Source organism: Accipiter gentilis, chromosome 2, assembly GCF_929443795.1.
Source record: "Accipiter gentilis chromosome 2, bAccGen1.1, whole genome shotgun sequence".
Classification (NCBI taxonomy): domain Eukaryota; kingdom Metazoa; phylum Chordata; class Aves; order Accipitriformes; family Accipitridae; genus Astur; species Astur gentilis.
The window spans coordinates 13342776-13361854 of record NC_064881.1 but is presented as its reverse complement, the minus strand read 5'-3'; the positions used below and the strand labels follow the sequence as shown (position 1 = coordinate 13361854).

The following is a 19079-nucleotide window of genomic DNA, read 5'->3' as shown; positions in this document are numbered from 1 at the left end:
CCACATGATGCAGTAAAATGTACATAGGAGGTGGAGTGTGAGGATCTGATTTCATATTGGGGCAGGGCACCTTATAAAAAGGTCTTTTCAGTAACAGTCAATCAGAAGTAATGTGGATTTCAAATTAGTTGATTGCAACAATCTAAACAGCATCATTTGATACCTTTGCAGCAGTTCTTAGATAATGAGTTTAGAAGGAGAAATCCTATCTTTTATTAAACCCAACAGAGCTGAGGGGCAGGGCCTCTCCCTACAGCTTTTGCCTATTCTATTTTAGGCCAAGTAATGAAAACATTAATGCTGCTTAGCCAGCAAATCACGAGTTAATTCAGCTTCTATCTCCCCAAAGCCTGTAATTCTCTAGTCTAGTCTTCATGAGGAGCACTTAAAAATGTTTCAAATACAAGGTGAACGTCCATATCATCATCTCTACACGCGCGTCTTTACGAGTGGTAAGGACGCCACTCCAGAAGGCACTGCAGAGTGCACAGATTCCCCCCCCACCCCAGCACCAGAAGGACAAGTACCAACAAGGTTAGGGCATAAGTCTGGGAAGCGACAGGCGAGTTCACCATCACGCTACGGACAAGCCAGTGGTGAGGACATAGCTGTTTCACAGCTGCACGCTATCAAAGTTATAGCGATTGCACACGTTGTGAACACAAAGCCCAGCACATGCTGGGATGTAAATGTTCACGCAGCACGGGCTTCGGGAACAGAAGGGGGACAGCAGCAATGCAGGGCATGAACAGAGGGAGTATCAAGCAAAATCCAAGAGCTGCCCGAGATGTGAGGTGATGCTATGTGAGGTGCCACTGGATCCCAGGGAGGCCACCATACTCCAAATTCTCTGTACAATGCTTACAAAGGTGTTCTCTAGGATGCTCCTATACCACTGTTTTAGTCCAGCATCTGATTTCCTACTCTGCAGAAAATAAGCCCTTACCTCCTGGCATTAAGGGAGGCCTCCTTATTTTTTCATTCACATTCAGCATTTACTTAGAAAATTTTCCTTCATCCTTGATCCCTCCAGCCCACATAATAATACAGGTGATTGAGAATAGTACGCCACTGACTTGATTTTGCATTTTTATTACATTTGGGAGAAAGTCTGCTGCAATAATCTTGTTCTATCTCATCAGTACTCTTGTTCTTTAGTGTATTTTCTGGATAAAGCCCATGCAGACAAATTAACAGGGTGGAATTTCACATAGTTCTTGATCTTTATAGTTCATTCTCTCACTTAACTCATCTTTGCTGTCAGTTGCCAGGTTCCTAGATCAGGTGAGGGTAATTCACACATCTGCCTAGTATATACCAGGACAAATGGCTTCACAACTGGAGCCACACCATCAGAACAGCTCAAAGATGTAGAACCAAGAGATTTCTAGAATAAGTGGTTTAAAAATAAATAAATAAATAATCAGAAAGGCCAGCAGAGCACAGTTGATTTTCTCATCTCTCAGAGCTCTGAAATATCCCATTTAAAGTTCCACTCCTGACACTGACAGTCAAAAGAAGCTCCAAGAAAGGTATGCAGCAAATTTTTGCCCTGAATGCTACAAATTTTACCTTTGCTGAGTGAAAGCCATATGTCTATTTGTGTGCATTTCTGCAATTGCACTTTTCATTCATTAAGAACTGAAATTGCTTCTTTTATGCAATCTGCTACTATTCAGATAGGAAAACATTGTGATGTCTGGTAGCAGTCTTGCTGGTTTTGGCTTTAGGAGTTTTTTGGTTTTTTTCCTTCCCTCTTCCTGTGAGAGGAAAGCTTTTCCCAAAGGATTTAAGCAATTTCATAAAACAAATGTAAAAACAAAGACACTTTTGTTTAAGGACTGAAGGTTTTGTTTTGTTTTAAGGGGGATGGAGAGGGAAGGAAGAGAGAAATGACACTGATCATCTTTCAATTAAACGGAAAAAAAGACATACATAATTCCCAAAATAGAAACTTTGTGATAGTACAAACTTGCTATAATAAATGGGTCATCAAAAAAAAAAAAAAGAAAAATATCAAGATTTTTTTTCTAAATAAACAAATTTGTTCATTACAATCACAGGTGAACACCTCAAGCCATTACAGCAAAGATCAGAGGAAAACAACATTTTCTTTCCAAATTCAAGTGCTTTCATTGTGCATTCCTATATGCTGTACTTTATTAGAGTCAGTTTCTCCTTCTCCTCACAGAGAAGCAGCAAACACGAAGCAAAGGGGGGGAAAAAGGACCTGAAATGCATAGCCCTAAATCCACAAAGATTTGGGGGATTCACTTCAGCTAGAACTTCTGAAGCTTGACCTAATATGCATAATTTCATTTACTGATATAGGACCCAATACTACAATAGGAGTAACCCCCTGAACTTGCACAGCAAACATTGAGAGATAGGGACAACACAGTAACAATAAATAAAGGAAAAACTAATTAAAACATCTGAAATCCTTCAGCAAAGCATGCATGGAGGTCTTGCAGGAAATCTGAGTGAGCTTACCTTCACATCTGCAGATACTCCCCAAACATTTATACAAACACATGGCAGAAATCTCACATAGTACAGAATTGGGATTCTACCTTCTGATCAGCAGATATTAATTAATGGAATTAACTCACTTATCAGTCACCCCTTACACATTGTATTCAAGTTTTATTATGTAGAGAGAAGTCTGACAGCCACAAGTGATCTTCAGTGAGAAAATAACATCTATCCAAATGGAACAAGAGCAATCCATGAAGTCCCATTTACACTGCCTACCATTTAAATTCATTCAGGATTGTCACTCACTGCAATTATCATTCAACAACCAAAACTAGAACACTGGAAGAACTCAACAGTAATAGACTTCAGTAATACCACAGCTCAGAAAGGCAAAAGAACACAGAAAACAATCTTGCGATTAAATACAACATGCAAGTGAAATCTCACATTTTAACTATTTGTACTTACATGACTAATTTACAAATTTTAGTATTAAATGTGATTTTTTCTAAATGTTGTCTTGAAGTACACGCATGCATGGAAAGTGACAAGATGTTCTTAATTAAGAGATTAACAAAACTGGTCTGAAACCACTGGAAGTGGACAGGAGGAGAAATAACAGTCTGTAAAACAGACCACAACAATATTACTTTTTATATACTAAAATAAAGTACAGATAAAATGTTACTTAAATGATTCTCCTTCATCCTAGATTAAGCTGCATGTATGTCTATATATGCATATATATATACACAAGAAACACTTTTGTTTGTAGTGGCCCACTAACCTCCCAAATGGTAACACGCACAGATTAACTTGTCAAATAGAGAAAGACAACATACAAAGGCCATTACAAATCCAAAGGTCTGGGTCCACTCATGAATTTGGGCAGTTATTTAAAATAAGATTTGTCTAATACTGTGTAGAGGTACTGGACAAAGAAGATAACTGTTACCAATGGTCCTTTCACAACAGAAGGACACTCTTTCAGCTCTTATTTACACAAAACCTCACCATGTAGAAATCTGAAAGTTACACCACTGGAGGGCCGCAGAACAACCTTTCTTTCCCCGTTCTTCTGTCCACAACTCTTGTATTTACCGTTGCTTTTGAACTACGCAAGACACCATGTAATTTACAGTTACATCTAAAAGGTTCTCCTGCAGTTTACTCTAAGGTTCTGCTTTGTTCCTTCCTTGCTCTAACCTGTCTTCATTCAAAATGTGCTTTTCTAAACAGTGTAACCCCAACCAGCTAATAGATATGCCACAGTTACGTCACACCAATGAATAAAACATGAGCTTTCCAATTTAATTTGGACACAAGTTACTGTGCATACTGAGTTCATGTGTAATATATAAGCATTTTTCCTTTATTTCCCTGGTCACCAGTTTGGTCATTCGCAGTCTTTCCATAATTCTTTTCTCTCTTGTATTTTTTCACGTGTGCATGTTCCAGGTTTCACCTCCATCTCTTGTACCACTTGCTCCTTGTTCCAATCCGTTTCTCTGCTTCCCAGCCTGACCATGCTTACCAAAACCACACAGTTCCTTGACCTATTAAAAAGAAGGATATTCCTTTCCACTTGCTTGAGCTGCAGACAATACTGAATGCTGCTGTTATCTTCCCTGTCCAATAAAACCTTAAAACGTTTCCTTCCATTTCTTAATGCAGACTTTTCCAAGACCTCAAATTGTAACAGGAAATTATTTGAGTGATTTTGTTTTTAAAGAACACAGCAAAGCATGAGGAAACAAGTGCTCTGCTCTCCAATTTGCTACAGACTGTCTGAATTTAGGTTGAATCTTTCCTTTGTAAATCTGAAATAACATTTCCACCTCATCCATTAATAGTTGGAACTTGAAGGCTGTCAAGTGAAAGACGTTATACAAATGCAAACCATAGCCCTAGTCTCATTTTTTTTAATGATACACCCAACACCCATATAAAAGAGCAACAGGAGCAAATGAAAAATCACAATAGTGAATAGCCTAATAATACATGCTAAAAGCTACCAAGACAATAAATTCAATTTTCCCTGGGATTGTTAAATTATTCTTTTGATGGCTCAACACAATCTCTTCACGTTTATTTCCTATGTGGGATGCTGACACATTACACAACTCCTCTTAAAAGAAAACACACACATGCATTTAAAGCAAACACCCAAAATTTAATAGTTCAGATTTTTAATAAACTATGCTGGAAAGGAGTCTGCAGCCAGATTATCTCTAAGGAAGTAACATACCTGCCTTATAAGTTCAAAACAAGTACACATAAAGCAGTATCAAGACACTGATCTTGCTTTGATATACAAACACACTCAAAGCACCTTATTTTTTCAATGATTCTTCTCAAGAGATGTCCACACAGATGACACACACTCTTCTTCCTTTTCTGAAGGGTCATCTCGAAACTTCCACAAGTTTGACTGGGCATACAAAGCCCAGCTACAGGAGAGCTTATAAACGGACAGACCTTGATGCTATAGCAAAGATCCCATTAAGTCAACACAGTGTTCAGATAGGAAATGTTCTAACTACATACACCATCATTACACTTTCTGTGAGGTACGTGGCTCTTTGGCGTGTACCAGACAAGTCTTCAACAGAGTTACTAGAGAAAGCGTCTGAACTGGGATATCTCATACCTCGATTTGTTCCCGGCAGTTAGGTTGTGTTGGCCGTCGTATAGCTCAGCACCAGCGCCTAGGTCAGGTACTACACCTGTGAAACGAAGCCACATACGAGCGTGCATCCTCCTGGCTGGGAGCGCTCACCCTGGGACTTCAGCAGTCCTGCATTTCACCTACAGTGCAAGAGTCTGCCCGAGGCCGTCCCCAGGCAACGCCTCCCGACTTATGTTCCCAGGAGCACAGCCCTCAAACATCAGGACACAGCCAGTGCCACAGAGCACTCCCAAGACCAGAGAGCATGAAATCAGGCAGAAGACAGATATGGGCACACGCTCAACAGGAGAGCGTAATCCTTTTATTTATTTATGGGTTCAAGTCAGCCATCCCGACCTCCTCTAGCCTGCACGTTCATTTATGCATTTTCTGCCCCACACATATTAATTTGTAGTTATCTTTAATATTTTATGACTCATACTTGATTCCACTCCATTATACGCTGAAAAGAAGGAAAAGCAGCAGCTACTATGCCACAGATGGGGGTTTTCACTTGTTATAAATTCCATTCATCATCAAGTGACTGGACAACACATACTCCCCAAAAATAAGCATTTCTGCTCATCACACCTCCTTCACTGAAGTGCTTTCTATTTCTGTTGATTAGTAGTCAGGACCGAAGCATAAAAGTTATGGTAGCTTGAGTTACCTGAACCGCCCATTTCCTTAACAGTCACATGCAAACTTACAACACTAAACTGGGACTTCAGAGACATACAGCTGGGAGGGCATCCAAAATCTGACAGTTAGGAAACTCATTTTAAATTCCCCATGTACAATATTCTGACATTCGTTCAACAAGCCATCAAAAAATCTTCCTGTATGTCAAGCTTTTAATCCAAAATTACGGATGAGCCTTCAGTTTACGACCCTTCCTCTTCTCCAAGAACTTGCCCCAGGGAATTTATAAGCAGCTGCTATCTCCCCTCTCTGCCTTTACTAAGCTACAAAAGCCAGCATAGCTGAAGTTTGGGTCTCTCATCTAACTCCAGACTGTTCACGCCTCATCTTTGTAGTCTGGATGTCCCTATAAGTGTTCCACTAGAGTTTAGTATTTTCTGTACACAAGTGACCAGAACTATGTACAGTATTTGACATGAAGTCTCCCTAACGCCTTGCATAATAACTTGCCTACCTCCACTGAAGAGCTCTCACCGAGGATCACATTTGCTTTCATTTCACGCCCACCATCAAATGGAGTCATCCCTGTTTGACTACGGGATTCAGGCCTTTTCCTCCAGGACTGTTTTAAGGGATGACCAGCCAGCTGATAGCAGATGTGTTGCTAATAATCACTCAGCAGATAACTTCGCTTTTAGAGCTATTTAACTTCCTCTCATTCCTATTGCTTCAGTCATCACAGACATTCAGCTCTTCCTGTGCAATAATCCAAGCCCGCTCAGTGCTGACTAGGTTTCCTAACTTTGCCTCATCAGCAATCATCTTTTGCATATAGTTATCTCAGCCAGTATGGTGAATTAAAAAGACCAGCCCCTCACTAATACCAATCCAGAGCAATAACTCCTTTATCCATGCGGACGGTGTGACAATTTCTCCTTCAAGAGACACCTCACCATTCTTTAGCCAAGCCTCGTACTCTCAATTTAGTCATTTTTGGTGTTGCGCCTGCCATGGTGTACACACACCGAACTGAAGCCTTCTGCTCCTTTTGTCTAGGGCTTTCAGTATTTAACCAGTAATAATATGACTTTAGTCTTCCATGACCTAATTGTGGCAAATCCATGATGCATTTTATCCTGTTTTCTCCACTTATCTTTGTATACTTAATTACTTTTTCCATTCCAAATTTCTTCTAAATCCTTGAATACTACTGAGACCAGAGTAAAATGTATGACGATTTCATTCTCTTCTCCTTTTAAAATAAATACAAGTATACTTCTTCTGCTATATTGCTGTCACAACTGCTACACTTCAACTTGACAGATAGCAACCAATCCTTTTTTTTTTTTTTTTTTTAACCTGGCTCCAGTGTCCTGCGTCAACTCCTTCAGACCCCTAAAGCAGAGACCCTTTGCTTCTTTAGTTTGACTGCATTAAATCTGGATGCAGGCATAAGACATTTTTTTCTGGTCATTTCTTTTTGGCACCCTATCCTTCTCCCATGTTCAAATCCTCATCCCTATCTAAAAGTGTTTACAACTGCTAATTTTGAAGGCATTAGACATATTTTTCAACTATAGTCTGGTCCTCGCACCATAACTGACTTCTGCTTTTCTTTTAATTTTCTTTCCTCTTAATCTTAAAATTTCTGCATGCTCTAGCTTTTGGCAATTCATGTGCTGACCCTGCAGTTTCTGCTCTCTGATGATCAATCCCCTCCTTCACTTCATTCCTCACAGGTTTTCTGGTAACTTGCAGTATCTTATTCTCACAGCAAGGTCCACAGCCCCAGTTGGCAAGCTTTTCCTCCTCCTTAAAATACAGTTTCCAAGCAGGTGTTGTACCTTTCATTTAAGGCAGTCCAAGCCTTTTTTTTTTTTCCTCTTTTTTTTTTTTTTTTTTTTTTAAACCTCTAGCTCCTACAGGTCTTGAGCCCTATGGACTTCACAAACTAGTTCTCTAACTTCTCAGAACTTGCCCTGCTAAAACAAAACTTCCTTGAAATAAAAACACTTTGTAGCTGACATACACTTATCCTTCAGTTTAATTTAAAATTATTAACTTGTGGCTAATCAACACATGTGCTTAAGGCCTTGTGGAACAGAGCCAAAATCTAGCAGTGGAAAGCAAGACCCAGTGTCAGCTATGGAGAGACCAGAGACATTCCTTACCCAGAGTTCAAAGATACGCCCTCTAGCTCTGGGCAGGCTGTAAACATGAGCCTTCATTTACTCTGCATTCCGCTACAATTAATGGCCAAAATCTACCCTATGATATTTCAGTGTACCGATTTCCAATCTAACTATGTCACCACTAGGAAACATACTTACAAAAGCACATCTGAGAAACACCTTCCTTCTATACACTAGCACGGTATCCCAAATGCACTCTGTAGATCTGAGCAACCAGAGCATGTATGCGAGGCTACGTTGTACAATTTGACTCAGTTTTGCCTCACTACATCAATGTTAGCCCCCCAGATTTTGGAGCATAACGTGAACCTTTAACAGAAAAACACCTCCCTTCCACTGGAAGACTGCGCCCATATTAAGTGCCTCCAGCACCAATTTGAGATCTGGCGTCTCCAGCATGTGCACCACAAGCCTACGAGGAGCAGGGATGGAGGGTGCCGATGGGCTGAGTGCTACAGCAGGACACGGAAAGAACCACTCTGGCAAAGTGGCAGCGAACGATCTCCATATGAATCTGGAAAACACCGTTTCCCTCTTAAGTTTGGCTTGCGATAGAATTTTCTTAACACGGATGCACTGGCATGAGGGCAGTCTAGGCCCTCTGTGCAACAGCGCGAACTTGCTGGCATAGGCTATCAGTTCCATCGAGGCAGTAAATCACACTAACCACCACGTTCCTGGTATACCTCCATCTACGCTGCGGCGCACAGGCACCTGCCTGTTACCTCCTGCTCACAGAGGCTGAAACCCACACAGGGGAAACTCAGCACCGCAGCACGAAATACCAACCGAGATGGTAAGTTACATATAAAATGGGGGCCCTGCCAGGGCATATGGCTCCGTCAGCTCCGACAGCCCTCCATCACGGCACAGGCTGCCCGCCGCCTCTGAAGGACTGCTGGTGGCCTCGGCACCCACCTCCCTGGGCTGCCGTTGCCAACGGTGTACCTGTGTACACCCCCACAGGGAGCGTATTCTCATGGCTGGTGCCTTCTGCTCTCATGACCCATCTTGCTAGCTCGAGCCGAGCCTTTGCCGAAGCGGGGGATTCAGCCGCCCTCCGAACTGAGGAGCAAGGCACTGGACACTTCGAGCAAGCAATCCATTGTGTTAGTCGTACGCGAGGAAATAACGCACCACCTTTCGCCCCAGAAGCGCTTAAAAGTGTTTTATCTTGTTAATTCTAGGTCAGTTGAGCGCGCGTGTGGTATGGATTACACTGACCCTTTTAGAGCTCTCAACATTTTTAAATAAGTAGGACACTTAACATTAGACACAAGCCAAGCTGCGCACCTCCTGTACAGCATGCACCAAGATCAGCCAGCAGGCTTTACGGGCAGAACCAAGGACAAGTTGCTTTATAAAGCATGGCTCTTGCGGCACATAAATACAAATGTGAAATAAATTATAAATGCCGAATCTGACCCAGTATCATATTAAATCAATACACGCATTTTTAAAAAAAAAAAAAAAGGAAGTTGAAGTGACCTTTGCAAAGCCACCGGACAAATCAGTGGCAAGTATTTACAGCTAAGTGATAAAAAGGTCTACATTAAAGACAGAAGTTGTCTTGCTGCTTACAAAACACAATAGCATCGTCATTTTAAGCACAAAGGAGATGCTTTATCTTTAAATATCTGAACGCTGCAACGGCGGACTTTAAATACAAACAAGGATCAACATGCACATGACCACAAAACTCAAGTTCAAAAAAGTTAATACTACGATTCATTGGAGATGTTAATTTGCCAGTGCCAGGTCTTTGGAAGTTTTAACCTGCTGCTCTGCCCTACGAGCTGCCCTGTATATTGGGCCCTGGGACAGAAACGATTCCATCGCATTCCCTTCGCCTCACAGATGCTTTGTCCGAGTAAGGGAAGAAGAAGGGGAAAAAAAGAAAACCCAAATCCACGTTTCAGTAAATTACCTTTCGGATAAGCCTCCTCCCTTCTCCCACCTAAAGTTTTCTTTAGGTCGGGTTAGCACTTTGGAGCGAAACCAGGCGCCGGCAGGCCCGGTTTCAGGCGGTGTCGTGACAGATGCGGAGCCGACCCCGAGCAGGGCGAGCGCCGACCCGGGGGAGGCGGCGGCGGCCATGTGCTCGGCCCCGCATCCCCCCGAAAGGGCATCCCGGGGAGGAAGTTCACACTTCGCACCGACTCGGGGAAGTAACTCGGAGGAGTTCAACAGCTATCGCTTCCACCGGCTTTCTCCTGGGCCATATGTTTTCCCCTGACATTAGCCAGGAATTTCAGAGGAGCCAAACCGCTCCGCCCGCCCCGGACCCGCTCGCAGGCTGGGGGCCGGAACAGCCGCCCCCAAGGGCGGGGGGGGGGGGGGGGGGGGGCGAAGCCGGCTGGGCCCCGCTTCCGCGCGAGGCACCCACCCCGCGGGGTCCGCTCTCTGTCACCGGAGGGGAGCCGCCCGCCCCGCCGACCCCCGGCGGCAGGGCAGGGCAGGGCTAGGCTGGGCTGGGCAAGGCGGCTCCTGCCGCAGCGCCCGGCGGGGGCGAGCCCTCCGCCCGTCCGCGGGGCAGCGCGGCGCCGCCAGCCCCTTCGCCAGACGCCTGCCGCGGCTGGTGGCGGGGGGGGTCCGGCCCCCCGCCGCCGCCGCCGCTGCTGCTCCCCGAGGCCGCCTCCAGCAAGCGGGGGAACCGCTGCGGGACGGCGCCGCGTTCAGCCCCGGGCCCCGCCGCGCCCGCAGCAGCGGCCCGGCCCGGCGCCGCGCCTCGCCGCCGCCCTTACCGTCCTCGCCAGCGCGGCGCGGGAGCCTCCCGGAGAGGAGCGAGGCGAAGCCGCGGGGAAGAGCGGGGAGCCGGGGCCGAGAAAGCCGCCGCCGCGAGCAGGAGGAGGAGGAGGAGGAGGAGAAGGAGAAGGAGGGGGGCGGAGGATCGACGGCAGAGGGGAGGAGACGGGGGGCGGGGGCGCCGAGCGGCTGGCAGCCGCCCGCCCGCCGCGCAGCCGGCGCTTCCTCCCGGCACGCCGCCGAGCCGAGCCGGGCCGGGCCGGGCAGGGCCGGGGCGCGGGGGCCGGAGCGCGGGGCCCGCCCAGCGCCGCCGGGCCCGGCTGGTGGGGCGGGAGCGCCCCTTCCCCTGCCCGCGCCGCACAAAGGGGACCCGCCGCTGCCGCCTTTGTTCGGCCGAGCGGCGCCCGGGAGGGGAGGGCGGCGGGGTGGCAACCCGGGCGCTGCTTCTACCCGAAGATTGTTCCTCCGGCCCTGGCAGGCGCGGGGTGGCTTCACCGACGTTAATTTGAGTCTGTGATGAAAATCCCCCTCCACCTGTGCCAAACGCTGCCCGGCATCCAGCGTTGAAGTCAGCCTACACGCCGTGTTTCAGCTGCCTGTTTAATGCCTCGGGAGCTGACTGGTGACTCCTGTTAAATTGGGGGGGATTGCAGAGGGTAGATGGGGTCATGAAGACCAGTTTCTTAACATTCTGCACTTGGCAGCCACCGAGAACTATTAAGAAATGAATTTCAGGTACACCTTTATCCCATCGGCCATGGTAGATCACAGATTGTCTTTCAAACGTTGCCGCTCATTTACCTATAGATCTACACATCCAGTTGCTCACTCATCATTGAGGCATCTTTTGAAAGCATGTTTTTTGCCACAGTACCCCATTGCTCATCCTATAAACCTCCTCCAACCTTCCTGATTTCAGTCCTTCAGTTCAGGAACTGGAGTCAACACGTGCAGTTCTGTCACACTAGTTAAAATAGTAGAAAGGGGGGAATTTCCCCTTCTTCATATTTCAATTAGAAGAGACTGACAAGAGTTACAAATGCTCTTGTATGAGGCCTTCTCTTAAGGGTAGTTAGACTTCAGTCGTTTGTATAGAGGTGGGAGCATGCAAAATGACTCAGCCTACAGGACCATCTATCCACAAGTAACCTTTTAAGAGTAGCAGCAACAAAACTATTCTAGAGCCATTAAAACCAGGCATAAACTGAAAAGCTCCTTGGCCAAGCAGCCTCCGTTAAAAACTCTTTCCCCCCTAATGTTCATTAAGCCCCAGCAGTTAAAAGAGCCCACCTGGCTGTCCTGACTGTTTGCTCAGAGCTCTGCTTCCCAGGCTGCAAGGGGCAGGGTAGCACAGGGCTCTCAGTGCTAAGTCTGTTCCTTGAGCTTAGTACTAGACCAAGTTGCTTTGGTGTGCTTTTAAGAAACAGGTGCTTCATCAGCTCCTCCAGCTATCACCTAGAAATTATCTGTGAGGCCCATGAGGTACCTGTTGCAAGGCATAGGTGCGTGAGGGAGGGGAATATGCAGCACTGGGGCCTTTCCACATCATTAACAAGGACCTTCTGCTTCCTGCACATGTTGGTATGGCTGCCCTAGAGAATAGGAAAGAAAACTGTGTGATTTGAATCTCGACTCCTGTAGCCGTGCTGGGGGAGGGGTTAAATTTTTGGTTTTGTTTTAAAATTAAAAAAAGGAAGTGGAATTGATATCCTCCTGAGTGTTGGGGGGGGAGTCTGAAAATATGAAACAATGTAATAAATGTGGAGAAGCCTGCCTAAGCTATCAGGCAGCCTTACCTAAAGCCAATGTGCTAGAGGCGTAAGCTACATCATGTATCCTAGGTACTGCCAAGACCTGCTCGCTGCGTTGTTCACTGGGGGCAGAAGCCAACCATCAGCCCTGTAGCCTGTGCTGAAGGGAGCCCCTGCTGCACAACGGGGCGCTCATTTGTCACACGTTCAATACACAGGCACCCCACCTTGTGTGACCACCTTTTACAGGAGGTGCGTTTTGCCCTTCATTCTTTAGGCTGGATGTCTGTAGTAGGGGGAGGAGTAGGCAAATACAGCTCATCTCCTTTTACGTGAGAAATTAGTCTGACCTGTTCTGGCCAGAAGATTTCCCCATTCCTCGTCAAAAGAGAGGCTTACCAATATTTTAATTCCAGATCAATATACAGACACTTGTTAAAGCCTAGACACGTGTATAGCACTTCTGTTGTGCCCTTACTGATTAAACAAGAGCTATGGAGTTGTTTCTTACTAACTGGTAAGTTTTTCACACCCAGTCATCACATGATGGATAGCTTTATTAAATTATGCCACACTGTGCAGCTGCTGCCTCTGGGAAGAAGTATGGAACAATACAATTAATGTCTCACCTTTTAGTTTTAATATAGCTACTAAAATACAATCTTCATTCTCACTATCAAGACCAGTGACAGCCTTGCCTCTGCCTCAGACAGACAACCAAACCATCGAAGCATTGGCTAGGGATACCCCAGCTGCGAGGCAAGCCACAACCTGAGCTGATCAGGAACAGCTGTGGACTTCAGCGTGTTCCAAATCCCTTTAATGAAAGCAGCACCCTGATGCCAGGATGATGTTTAAGGGTACCTTAAATGATTATCCTTGTACACAGATCTTTGCATTTTGAGATGCCATAACCCTTGATTCATAAATAATATTTAAGGCAAGAAACTGATTATGTAAATACGCATATACCTGATTAAGCACATCTAATTCAATAAGGCAACTCAAGAGGAGTAAAATAAAACGTGTAAGAAATTGAGTTGTTTGGAACTAAGCTAAGAACCTCTGGAAATTAACATAAATTACCCTGTTCCAGACTTCTTTATGCTTTCCTAAGAACAGATTACTATAAAATGCATCGATCTTGTCAGTCCATTAAATATTTCACAACTGTCAAAAGGTTTTGAGATACAAAAATTTAAAAACCTGCCTATTGATCATAACTGTCTTCCTAAATTCATATTCTACAAGACCCAGAATAAAGCATTTGTTACTCAAATCAGTAAGATTATGTGGCAAAAGCTGACACTACTTAAAATTGTGTTAATTAACACAGATTCTCAAGGTCCTGTTCTAATGCAGCACAACACAAGGGTGAAGACAAGCTCTGTCCGCCTTAAACAGTGTGTTGTTATTGTTCACTCTGCTTGAATCTGCCATTAACAGTCACCATCTCACAGCTGCTTCTGAACCTAAGGCCTGCTTGCATTCAAAGAGAATTTCAGTTGTATTTTGGCTTTGCATATGCTATTCACAAAGTCACCTGTACCTGTGAGTAAGAATGACTGAGAACAAAGCAGCTCATCTCCCTCTGTTCAGCTCTAAAGGCCCAGCTGCGGAATGTTTGGATTTTGAATCTGTCCTGCTTGTGTAAACTTACGTGTAATGATCAAAATATATTTCAAAACGCTGCGTGTGAGTTACTGTGGCACTCAGGCTGAATTAGCCACAGCAACTCAAGTACCAAATGATGTAGCTTTCCTCCCTGCCCCTACATCTGTAGGGTGTATTTACTCCCTAGTCCCTCCAGCCTACTGACCAGGAGGTGTGAACTGAGGTCAGCGACAGCCTGCATTAACGGGCCAAGCTGTAACCTGCAGCAGCTACACCACCACCACCAAGTATTTTAGTGTACTCGTCCGTGGTTAAATCCATGAGTGAAGCATGTGCGTGATTTCTGATGGTCAGCCTGGTCTGCCTGCTCAGCCCTTCCAGCCATCGCCTCAGCTACGCCTGCCGAGGTGGGAGTGAGATGGCCAGAGAAAAGCACCACTTTACCCATCACAGCTGGATCAGCCCATGCCTGCACATCACTGAGCTGCGTGTGCACATTCAACGAAGCTTACTGAGCAGTATTTCACAAAAAAAGGCTGAGTTCTCCATTCCCACCCCTCAGGTACATCCAGCTGCTCACACAAACAAGGTGGTGCAGGACACTCTAGTCCTGTACTTGTGCACTGGGCGGGTGGGGTTATTTGTTTGTTTGTTTTTTACTTTAATAATAAGCTCTGTAGAAAATATGTGAGCAACATGTTAGTGGGGGCTGCAAGTATTTAGAAGTGCTGGGAAAAGTGTTTTCTCAGTATTGTTTGAAGCAGGGGGCTGATGACAAAGGAGAGGTGTGAGTCACGCTGACCTATTCTGGTGCCCAAATGCCACAAGAAAAAAAGCAAGAAACCCCCTTCTCAGCTCTCTGAAGGTCTCAGCACTACATATGAGGACTTGCTGTTGTCTTCCCTCAGTCACTGCATTCTCCCTGTCAAATTGAATCTGGCTATATTTTGGATCCAGCACAAGGCATTAGTTTCGTTCCTGTTTTTCTCTCCTATCACCTTGGGCTTTACTTATGAGGTTGTTACAGTTGTGTTTACTTTCTGGTTTCAGAAGGTGCGTTGAGGTAACCCCAGCTGAAACGGAGGAACTGAAAGGTGTGAGGCCATGACTACACCATTTGACATCCTGCCTCAACACATGCAAGCAGAGAAATAAAGATGTGTCTGCTCCTTTTCCCTACATACACCTACTTAGAGAACATAGACTCATTAAAGCTGAGCCAGACAGATATCAGTGCTTTAATTAGGCTCGTCCTTTTAAGTGCCCCAGGAAAATTATTATAAGAAATACCATATGATTGCCCAAGAACAAATGAGATATGCTTTTAAACACCCTTTATTACTAACATTGCATAAGCATTCCAACAATCAAATCTAACAGTTTGTTATCATAGTTGCAATCCCTTTGGCTTAGTAGCAGCAAGATGAATAGCATGTCATATCTGTTCTCAGCAAATAGCTGCCTGCCTTTGTAAACAAAACTGTCAAGACCGATTCTCCATACACATTTGCAAATTATATCCATTGGTTATGTCTTGCGGCATATTTAGTATGCTGCCAGGGGAATGTTACCCTCGCATCACTTTTATATGTTACCAACTTCATAATATTGTCAAGGAACAGGTACCTTGGGAACTATGGCTTGACTTCACTAATGTCTCCTACAGACCCCTGATGAAAAACATGCTTATTGTCTAGTTTACAAACATTCAAACCTAGTGTGTAAAAGAGTGATTGCTTGGTTACTCCAATAAACAGGAATCACACAACCTTACAGTAAGTGATTATACACTTATTTTAGTCCTAAACCTGTTATACGTAGTAAGAAACTTTTACTTACATCTGTGAACATCCTATTTGCTATCTGTGTGTGTAACTGTCATTGCAAAACGCCTTTCCACTAACAACAAGTATTTTACTGTCCTCAGTTAAATCCATGAAGGAGAAGTGTGTGTGATACCCTGATATTCAGCCTGCTCCGAAGTGCAGAGCTCTGTGTCCTTGTCCCAGCACCGGCATTTTACTTACTGGCTGGCCAGGAGGAATTCACTTCAATTCCTTGTCTCAGTTTAACTGTATGTAATATGATAATAATATTACTTACGTCACAGAGGAGGAGACTAAATTAGTTAATGTATGCCCTCTGCTCTAAGAATATGGAGTGAAATATGAGCTTCATACTAAAATTTCAGGCCCCCCCTTTGGCATTTCACATTTTTTGAATTTTATATAATCTGCATAATACATGCAGAGGACAAAATTGATAGTCACTGGCATTTTTAAAAGGGAGAATTCCCTTTTTATGATTTGTATGTGGCAAAACCTCTGACCATACCTCTTTAACAATAATATAAAATGTCTTAAAACACTGATACTTAAAGTGCTGTAATTTTGTTGATTTCACTTACAAAAGTAGGCCCATTTTTCATATAAAAACATCTATCATGCTAATTTTGACATTTTGTGTTAATGATATGTAATAAAGTAATGTCATTTCAACAGAGAGTTCTAATTACTTGCCAGTAACACAATATAGTCTTGTATAATTACAAATTTTGTGTGTGAGGAGAACTGCCTTGTTCTCATTACAGGGACTAAAACCACAGAGCGTCACATTTCTCATTATTGTACCAGAGGAATGTAGGAACACACTCATGACCGCATTAGGGAATGGCACATAATAACAGAATCAGTAACAGATAGAAAATGTGATGACACTAAACTGCAAAGCAAAATTTATCCATGGCAGAAACCCCCACCCTACTTCTGTGTTCACATCACCCTGCAGCTCCCTGACTGTTACACAGCTCTCGAACACCAGGAGGGTGTTCTTCTCTTCAGCTAATCAAGCCAGCATGGGCAGTGATGCTATCGGGGAAGGCTGGATCAGAAGGGGAGATGAGAAAGATCTAGCAGTTCCTATAAGACACAGTAAACACTAGGGGAGAGTCACTACGGGAGTCATTTATTGCCTGTTGCATGGCTTTCTCCTTTAATTATCAGGAGCTAGAAAATTCAAGATCAGGAGAGATGGGTCAATATTGCCAATTGTGACTGAGTATCGTTCAAGCCAGCTGAGCTGTGGTGTGGATGTCAGAGTGTGAATAAAATCAGAAGCTGTGAGTTCTGATTTCAGGGTCTCACCATTATTAAACTGGATCTATTTTTATTTCAGGTGTTGTATGAGGTGCAGAACTAGCTCTGAAACATATGGGGAAAAGGACAGAACAACACACCTAGTTCTCAAGAACTAAAAATGGTTTGGATTGGTAAAGAAGTAATCCAGACAGCAGCATTCTTTTTTCAGAAAGCAAGCTTGCTATAGCCCTTTCTAAAGATGTATTTACCTATTTTTTTTCTCAGAAAAGAGGGTCAGCTCTACAAGGATCTTGGGAATGGTTAAAGAAAAGGAAGGAATATTAAAAGGCGAGCGTGAAGTGATTAATTTGTTATTTAAACAACTACGATATATCAAAATAAAGATAAATTAATCATAATGTGTATTTCATGCTATCTATTGTAGTTGTACAATTTTCTGGGTATGAGGACAGGCCTGTTATACTGAAGTACTTTGCAATCAAAGTAACGCACTAATGTGACAAGCAAAAATCTTAATCAAGGGCTGAGGTATAAGGTTAACACATGAAACCTTGTATTGCCTTTATAGCTATGTGCTTTTTTTTCCTCCTTTTCATTAAAGCACTCTGCTAGAAGGAACGGGTGCCACTTTCTCAAGAACTTCGTCTGCCAGAATTGCTGCCCTGAACCAGCTCTTTCGCATTTTTTTCTCCAGTCTAGATGAAGAGGGGTCCAGAATGCCGATGGTTTTAAGTTGCATGCGAGGTTTTGCTTCCCCTTTGGCTTAGAGCTGGCAGCAACACACTCACACCCTCTCCGCACCACAGCTGGCGCTGGATCCTACCAGGCTGCAGGGTGAGTCGCATTAAAGTCCCTCTATGGTGAAGCTATCAGTGAGAGGTTATTTAAAGCAGTTTTGCAGAATAGGAAACCACTCCACCTTCCATAGCTTGCTTTTTCTTTCTGACTTGGTTTCTCCACCAGGAACAGCTCAGCAGGCAGCACTACATGGCCTTATTCATTGTCTAACACCATATGTGCAATGCCACCCTGGTACTCACCCGTGGTGTTCCTCTAGTGGAGCTGCAGCTGTGTTCCAGGCGCTGCTTCCCCCCCAGGCCCTGCTTTCAAGAGTGTACCAAATACTCTGGCAAGGGCAGGTTACAAAAAAATAAAATTAAAAAAAAAAATCAACCCATGTTACTGCACTGGAACTGCTCAGAAGGGACTCGCCTCCCCCAGAGTTATCAGCTCTTGCTGCTAGTAGTTACATGGCTCATACTTATATAGTGCCTGTGGGTAGTGAGTGTGTCCCTTTCTCTGCCGGCTAATCCGACAGCTTCTTTTGATAGCTCATACATGAAAAGATTTTGTTATTTTTTGAAATGTAGTGGTAGAGGTTTTATACTTTGGGCCAGAGTGTCAGTGGAGGCTCTTTGGGGACGCATGCATTGGAAATGACAAGTAGTGAATAACTGACATCAGGCATAAGTAATATTTGTAGTCTGACTTTGGTATGTTATTCTTAAAAAAAATCCAGTCTGTAAATACAGACTACATTTGTTAGCTTGAAAGGAAAGAAAGGGGATGAGGGCAAATACAGAAGAGAGAAATTAATAACCAAAAAAAGGAGAAAAAGCAAGCAGAAATAAGCTAATAAAAAAAAAAAGGGAGTGGGAGTATTAAAGCAGAGAATAGACATACAAATGGATCAAAACTAATATAAAATTGCAAAAAAGCAGGAGAAAAATTGAAGATGAAGGGAAACACAATGTAACAAATCAGGAAAAATACCTGTGAAGAAAGTGTTTGTAAACTTCGTCTGAATTCCTATATACGGTCAATAATGACTCCAGCACCCTATGAAATAAGGGTGATTTTGTAAAACAAGTATGTGTTGAAGTCCCATTGA

The 19079-nt window shown here is 44.0% G+C and overlaps 1 protein-coding gene across 2 annotated transcripts in view; it reads right to left on the bottom strand.

Moving 5' to 3' along the window:
• Nucleotides 1-10826, bottom strand: part of FAM110B (family with sequence similarity 110 member B) — a 117199-nt gene extending 106373 nt beyond the window's left edge. For both annotated transcript variants that reach the window (XM_049820694.1, XM_049820714.1), the window contains exon 1: nucleotides 10725-10826. The gene's annotated coding sequence lies outside the window, so the exon portion shown is untranslated. The remainder of the gene's footprint in view (nucleotides 1-10724) is intronic.
• Nucleotides 10827-19079: the final 8253 nt, after the last annotated feature.